The following is a 9,118-nucleotide window of genomic DNA, read 5'->3' as shown; positions in this document are numbered from 1 at the left end:
AAATAATTCTGATGCAGTTGAAGAATTAGTATGACTTTCAGAGACAGTCAAGTCAACTACCAAAAATATTTTAAGAAGCTAGAAAGGAAACCTTCATGCTCAAATGTTATAGGAAAAACCTCTATCATTGTTGTATGTATGATACACTTCGTTTTCCCCCATTTTAAACATGCTCCTTTATTTCACGCTCCAAAGGTTTATATGAAGCATGCTGAGTTTTTATAGTGATTAGGAAATTAATATTAGTCCTTTTACTTTTTAGCTCTCAGGATGTGTTTGAAGATCATTGAATTGTATATAAATTTTAATTGTTTTTCTCTCAATTGAAGAATAGATAAAAGTTACAGCAGCAGATCTACCTTATGAGTTCTGACCTATATTTCTTACTCCTTGTGAAATAAAATATTTGGTAATATGTTCTGAAAACTCAGTATGTGATTAGAAACTATATGAAAAGTGCTATGAGTGGTACATTTTGTTGAACTCTGACTCATAAGTGGACAGATTTATCATTAGAGGTCAAAAGAGTAAATGGATGAGAAAGATTGAATTATGACTCTGAATGGCTGAATAAAACTAGAATAAAAGAGAAATAATGGACTAATCAAATGGAATGTGAAGATATATTAAAAGTGAAAGTTAAAACTTTGGAAAAAGTTCTTTGACCTAGTTCAAGTCACTTAAACCTTCTGAAACACTGTTTGCTCATCTGTGGGATAATAATTATTGTATCACAAAGATTTGAGCATTAAATATGAATGTTGGATTTAAATAATGACAAAAACATCTGCTTTTTAATTTTGGAAATGATGTACAGTGTATTTTAAAACCTTTTATAACAACATATTTTGTTATGGTCAAGTTTATTTAAATAGTTCATTTATACTTATTTCTTAGGCAATTATTTCAATAATAGAGTTAGTTCTATAAATCCTAGCCTACACATTACATATGTAATACTTTATAAAATATAAATATTGGTAATCTCAGGACCCCTTGTGAAGATTAAATAAGATAATCAAATTAAAGAGTTAAGAACAATATCAGGCAAATGCAAGTCATTAATTATTAACTATTAATGTTACCTCTTTCTTCAGGTTGATGTGAATTATTATTATTAAACTGTAGGTCATAATTGCTATTTGAAATACATTTAAATGATAATAGTTTTAAAATATTATAATACATAAGTTAATCAGATATTTCCCCGTGGCTTTATCTAAAATTGAACTATACAGGTTATAAACCATTTTGTCAGAGTGAAGTAAGGAAGTTAAGCGTTATAAGTTTAGTGAGGTTTTCTTTCTTATCATTTTATATTTGTACCACTGGTGTACTTTGTACTTTTTACTGTGGTAAAACAGTGGCTATAGAGCAGAAGGTATCAACTATGGTACCATTAATTTTATGTCTTTGAACATGTCATTTGTCTTTTCTAAAGTTTGGTTAACTTCTAAAAATTAAGACATTCATAACTTCATTAGGCTACTATAAGGATGAAAAGAGAGAGTGATTGTAAATGTGCTTTGTAAAAAGAAAGGTTTTATCAAAACAACTGACAATGTACTTAATATAATTTTGATCAATATATACTTCTTTAAGCATAGGGGATCACTTTATAGTCTTAAAGTTGATGCTAAACTAACTCTGTGATTCGAAGCATGCAGTGCAGAGTTTCAGAATGTATGCCACGGAGCCAAGACAAATAAATGAGACAGAATAATTTTTTTTTCAAAAAGTGGTCTGAGTCAATTGTACACGCACGCACACACACACACACACACACACACACACACGAAGTTAGAGTCCTTAATTCCATATACAAAAGTAAACTCAAAATGAATCTGATCAAAGACATAAATGTAAGGGCAAACACGATAAAACTTTTAGAAAAAAGCATAGGTATAAATCTTCATAACCTTCTATTAGAAAATTGTTTCACAAATATGACACCAAAAACACAAGCTATAAAAGAAGATGGAAACTGTACAGCATAATTTTTTTTCTTCAAAGAGCACCATCAAAACAAAAATAAAAAAGAAAAAGACAGCTCACAAAATGGGAGAAAAATTTTGTAAGCCATATATTTGATAATAAAGTTGTATCTGAAATATATTTAAAAAAACCTCTTAAAACTTAATGACAAAATGACAACCCAATTAAAAATGAAAAAATGACTTGAATAGACATTTCTGAATAGAAGATACGTACATGACCAATAAAAACAAGTGAAGATACTCAACATCATTAGCTATTAAGGAAATTAAAATCAAAGCAAAGATTATATACCACTTCACATACAATATGATGGCTAGAAGAAATGTCAAATAATAACAAGTGCTGGTGAAGACGTAGAGAAATCATAACCCTCATACACTGCAGATAATGTAAAATAGTACAGTTGCTTTAGAAAACAATTTAGCAGTTCCTCAACTACTTAAACGTAGAATTACCATATGGCATAGCAATTCTACTTCACCTAGAGAATTTAAAGTCTACACAAAACATGTACATGGATGTTCTTAAAACATTATTTGAAGTAGTCAAAAAGTGGAAACAATATGAATGTTCAGCAACTGATAAATAGAATGTTATATATGAATATGATAGATAAAATGTGGTATGTTCATATAATGAAATATTATTTGACAATAAAAGTAAATGGAGAGACATAGCAGAGTGAGAGACGTCCCAGATATCTTCCCTTGAAACAACAATAAACTCAACACCTAAAACTCAAATGAAAACACCCAAACTACACACCAGCATGTCTGAGCATGGAGTCTTCAAATAAGAGCTAACAAAGGTCAGAACCCCAGGTGTTAGGCAGTGGACTGGGAGAAACAAAGAAGCTGCCTCTCACAACCAGACCGCCCTGCAAGAGGAGAGTGAGGGGTGAACGTGTGTCATGTTCTCTGAACAGCCCTGCCTGGGAAAGCTAAGAACTCCACAGGACCTGCAGCAGTACCCAGATGTCAGGGCAGAAAGCAGAGAAGTGGGGACGGCAGAGAAGCAGAGATGGCAGAGAAACAACTGTCGATTGTTTCCAGCCATGGCTGCAAAATGAGAGGATGAGGCTCAGCCCTGATCCCTCAACGCAGAGGGCCTCTCCCCTGACATCCTCCAAGAGACCAAAAATAGCAGAGCCACAAGGGCATCTGAGCAAATGCTACCGAAACAGAACAACACAGACAGAGACTGAGACTGAGGGTAGCCAGTGTGATTAAATATCTATAAGAAAAAAAAGAGGCATTATTAAGACTTTATATAAAGACTGGTTCAAAAGGCTTAGACGCCACCTACTGGAAAGCAAAAGAAAAATGCCATTTTCTGCGACAGGCTAGAGACCTTTATATAATAAATCTTTCTGGGGGGGAAAAAAAAAAGCAGAATACACTTTCATTAATGCCTAAGCACAGAAACACAGAAATAGTACATTAAACACCATGAACCGCCGTGGTGACAAGACATCTCAGAAAGAAAGAGAAAAATCTCTAGAAAATAAGCTAACAGACATGGAAATATGCGACTTAAATGACAAAGATTTGAGGATGGTACTTATGAAAAAACTCAATGAAATCTAAAAAAATTCATATCAATAATTTCAGGATTTGCAAAACAATGTACATGAGCATAATGAGTTATTTAACATGGAAATTCGAACACTAAACAAAACAAAACAAAACAGAATAGATCTTCTGGAGCTAAAAAAGGAAACACTGCAAGAGTTGAAAAATAAAATCACAACCTTGGGAAATAGAGCCAACCAATGGAGGGAAGGATCAGTGATATATAAGACAAATCCAGAAATAAATCAGAAGGAAGAAGAGAGAAACTGAAGAATGAAAAATAATAAAAGAGAAATATAAGAACTAGCTGACAACATCAGGAAAGAAAACAAGAATAATGGGCATTATTGAAGGTGAGGAAAAAGAGCAGGGATTAGAAAACATTTTGAGACAAATAGTTGATGAGAATTTTCCAAATCTAAGGAATGAGCTGTAGATTGGAATTCAAGAAGTGAACAGAACACCCAATTACCTCAACCCAAAAAGGCCTTCTCCTAGACACATTGTATTAAAGTTATCAAAAATCAATGAAAGAAATAATCCTCAGGAAAGAAAGAGAGAAGAAAACGGTAACCTACAAAAAAGTCCATCAGACTATCATTAGATATCTCAGCCAGAAAAGCCAGAAAAGAATGGAATCAAATATTCAAATTATTAAATGAAAGGGACTACCAGCTAAGAATAATGTGTCCAGCAAAGCTCACCTTTAGTTATGAAGGAGAAATAAAGACCTTTCCAGACATATAAAAATTGAGGGAATTCTCCACTATGAGGCCTGCATTACAAGAAATACTGAAAGGGGTCAGGTCACCTAAAACAAAAAGACAAAAAAAACAACAACAACAACAAAAAACCCATAATTAGGAATAAGGTGATAATCAGGCTCATAAAAGCAGAGTGTAACCCTTACTAAGAACAGGGCATTATAAGCTTAAACAATAAGAAAATATCTGCAATAGCAAGATAGTAATTTAAGTTCAGCATACATAGGGACCAATTAAGGCAACAATGACTGAAAAAGGTAGGATTCAAAGATCCAGTTCGCAAAGGCGAACCCTATGGAGCAAGATTTACTCTCTAGTGTTCAGGTGCTTGCTCAATCTGCCCTTTGGGTGTGTCTTTTTCCGACGCATCTCTGAGTGGTGCTCTGGCTTTAATCAAAATTGGACCCTGGATGTGGCAACCCAAGGAACTCCTGGGAGGGGCCTTGCTTCAGGCCAAGTTCAACTGTAGCCTATGCACTGTCTAAGTCCACTTGGCAAAGAGTCACCTTGTAATCCCCAGATGGCTATCACCATAGTGGGTTTAGAGGTGCCTCCAGAGGCTAATACAGGAACTGAGGCTGGCTAGTGCCACCTTGCATTTGCTTAACAACAGATACGAGCCAAGCTGAGAGGCCAGTTGCTGCTTCTTTGGGTTTTGTGAACCTTTGAGGGGTTTTAGAACAGTCCACAGAATGAGACAAGACAGGCCATTTGTATGGAGTAAACCACTGGAGGCATCTTGGGTTGGCCTGCTATTTGGGAGGAGCAGGTTCTCAGGGAATCAACTGGGTGGTGGAACATGTGTAGCCAAGTTAATGAAGACTCAAATATGGTGGCTGCCTGGTCCACGTGCTGGGATGGGTGAGGACTCAACAAAAGAACAATGGATTCTACCTGCACTTCTCTTCAGGTGAAAGCATCCCCCCAGCTTTCACCCTGAAGCTAGGCAATTCACTTCTTTCCAACATGTCCCCGGTATCTTTTGAGCTGCTGTCCCAGAACTGAAGCTCAGAACGAAGGAATTTGCCACTGGGTAAGTTCATTCATGGACCATTTAAGAAGAATGTCTGTGAATCCTGCACCCTTCTGTCTCACTCTTCCACAATCTCCACTGGCTTTTACAGACAGAGGTTGTGGGGACTGCTTTTCCTGGCACTGCAACCCTGGGCTGGGGAGCCTAGTGTGGAGCCAGGACCCCTCGCTCATTCAGGGGTACCTCCACAGCCAAGCTATCCCTCCTAATTCTCATCTGCCATATGCGTTTGTGGAACCAATCCATTTCATGTCTCTGCTTTTCCGACCAATCTCAATGTGGTCTCTTTTGTATGTTCCCAGTTGTAGGACTTCTGTTCAGCCAATTCTCAGGTCATATCAATGATTGTTATTGCGTAGTTTTATAGTAATTTTGATGTGTCGTGAGAGAAGGTGAGCGCGGTGTCTACCTTCTACACCATCTTGACTATAAGTCTAGTAATGTCTTATCTTTGTTGAAGTGCCATTTAAAAGTATAAATCAACAGTTTAAGTGTTCATAGCCTGACCTATTAATCATATTTCTGAAAATTAATTTTATAAATGTGCTTTAGTACACATTAGTTGTGATCAGCTGATTCATAAAACTTTGATTGAAATAGATAATATTTCAAATTGTGAGATTAAACATATTTCCATGGTCACATTTAAAAAAAGATTTTAAAACTCTAATAAAAACACAGATTCATATAAATATAAATTTAAAAGAGGACCAATGCTCTTTACTTCCATAGTATAAAAGTAAGCATGATCTGTGTAACATTCTACTATTTAAAAACAGTGATTACACTGAATATTTCTCAAGCTGAGTAGACAAAAGTGCAATTCACAAATTGTACTCTACTCATGTTTGTAGAAACATGTGGTAGAAAATTTCCATGGAAAGTAAACCTGTGCTAATAGACCTAACTTAGAATTTTAAGGAAATGTTTTCTTTTTTGTTTTTAGAACAGAATAATGCTTCCAAAGTTAATTATTATGTTTTAAAGATAATAATTATGGCCCTGGAAACAAATACTATGAAGTTAATTGTATGATATTATTATTGCATTATTTTTTCACTACTACTGGTCCAGATCATATTTTGAAAGACAAACACAAGCATATGTATTCCATATCAAAATGCCTACAACTAGCATCATTTAGGTTTAGTAAAACATCTTGTTACTTATTTAAAACACTAAGACACAGTAAATGGATTGGGAAACTTGAGCAGACTTCAACTCATCAGGCATAAATTATAACTTGTATAAGGAAAAACTTAAATGTATACACAAATAGTCAAAATGTTCTAATTATAAACAATTTTGAAATAGTAACATATAAACTGCTTCAAAAGATTTAAGAGTTTAAAGTTATTTACATCTGTGAGCCAATGAAATTTTTACAGATGAAAACTTAATTTACTTTTAAAAGTACAGAAAATACTAATTTTTAGCTACAAAAAATGAATAGAGTTATTAAAATAATAAAACTGAGTATATGATTTGAGAAAATAGTTGAGTCTGAATGTCTGACAAAACAAAAAGACTAAATCAAGAACTTAAAAATGGGTGACGTCAAAAGCATGGTGGCATGAGGGATTTCCCCTGATTTGTAAACTTGAAATTACAACAAGCTGAACATCTACAATCCCACAGATAATACCCAATCTGCACTAAAGCATGTCTGAGTGTTCTGTGCATCAGAACATCTGAAAGTGGGTGAGTTGCATGAGCAGAGATGGGAAAGGAAGCCGGTTCTGTGGATTGCAGCCTGAAGCTCCCTGCAGGACAAGGAGAAGGGGGAAATTAAGTGGTGTGGTTTTTTTTGACTCTTTGAAACCTCAAACAGTCCTGCCTAAGTGATTAGCATATTTCACATGGCAGAGCCCAGTGATCAGTGTGGAGAGCAGGACAGAAACCGAGTACAGATGATTGAAGTCTTTGTCTTAGCAATTGCCATTACCAGGCAGAAAAGGTGAGTCACAGAATCTAGCTGCCTCCCCGAACCACCCAAGAGTGCAACCTCCCCACACCCCCTATACCTTCCCAGAGCTAGCAGCAACCCCCAGGGAAATCTACACAACCGGTACAAAAATATACATTGCGGCCAGTTCCAGTGATAGCAGAAAAGATATAGAAGTAATGCAGCTGAAGCTCGAGGGTCAGCATTACCAAAAGGAAAACAACCACATACACCACTGGACTCTCACAGTCCACATGACCCCCAGATGGTCAGGCTGATTCAGAAGGAAGCAGCTGAGCATTGCATCTGACAATTGGAGCAGTACTGGGACTTTAAGGTCCTTTCAGAGGCTCCATCCCCCTTTGCCCTTCACATTTTCCCTAAAAAGTGAAGCCCTGGGAACAAGGCAACCTGGTCACAGAGAAGACATGCACCTGCCCAGAGAATAAAAAGCATTTTCTACCTCAAAGCAGATTTACAAGAGTCTTGGCTAGTGCAGGAGGCTTGGGCACCACCTACTGGAAAACAAAAGAAAAATCTCTTCTTATCAAACTACAAAGATATCACTATATATTAATTTTATTTTTTTTAAATAAAAAGTAGAGTACATTCCCATTAATACATAAGCAGATAATTAGTCTATCAAACACCATAAACAACCAGGAGACAAAGAAGACAAAAAGAAAATAAAAGATCCCCAGAATAATTTTAAAGATTTAGAAATATGTGATTTAAATGACAGAGAATTTAAGATTGTGCTTCTGAAATAACTCAATGATATACAAAAAAAAAAAAAAAAATCTGATAGTACAAAAAACTTAGAAATGAAATCAATGAACAATAAGAATATTTTACTAAGGAGACAAACTCTAAAAAAACCCAAATATAACTTCTTGGAATAAAAAACTCATTAATATAGATGAAGAATAAAATAACAAACTTAAAAAATATAGCTAATCAGATGGAGAAAAGGATTAGTGATATCGAAGACAGAAATCCGGAAATGATGCAGATAGAAGAAGACAGAAACTTAGACTAGAAAAAATTAAAGAACTCTATAAGAACTATCTGACACCATCAAGAAAAGTAACATCAGAAAATGGATATACCAGAAGGAGAAGAGAGGGAGAAGGGAACAAAAAGCATATTCAAACAAAATGTCGATGAGAATTTCCCAAATCTATGGAAAAACCTAAATATTTGAATCCAAGAAGCAAACAGAACATCCAACAATTTCAACCCAAAAAGGCCTCCTCAAAGACACATTATGTTAAAATTATCAAAAATTAATGATAAGGAAAGAATTCTCAAGGCAGACAAGGGCAAAAAAAAAAAAACAAAACAGTAACTTATAAGGAAAACCCATTAGATTATCATTGGATTTTCAGCACAAACTTTACAAGTTAGGAGAGAGTGGAATCAAATATTCAAACTACTGAAAAAGAGAAATTACCGGCCAAGAATACTATATCCAACAAAATTCTCCTTTAATAAAGGAGAAATAAAGACCTTTACATACATACAAAAGCTGAAGGAGTTTTCCACCACAAATCCTGCATTACAGAATACTGAAGCAGGTCATTCTACCTGAAACAAAAGGGAAAATAAATACATATCTATGAGTAAGATGACTAACAAGCAGACAGAAACAGGAAGGTGCAACTGTTATTAATAACAGCATATTATAAGATGAAATATTGCATAATGGTTAAAGAGAAAAAAATCTAAAAAGAGAAGACAATAACTATTGCAACCTAGAAATAAAAGCACAGCATGAATAAGGATAATTTGTGGGGAAAAAAAAAAA

This window comes from Pteropus vampyrus, unplaced genomic scaffold (assembly GCF_000151845.1).
Source record: "Pteropus vampyrus isolate Shadow unplaced genomic scaffold, Pvam_2.0 Scaffold63, whole genome shotgun sequence".
Classification (NCBI taxonomy): domain Eukaryota; kingdom Metazoa; phylum Chordata; class Mammalia; order Chiroptera; family Pteropodidae; genus Pteropus; species Pteropus vampyrus.
Note: the sequence above shows the minus strand (reverse complement) of the source record.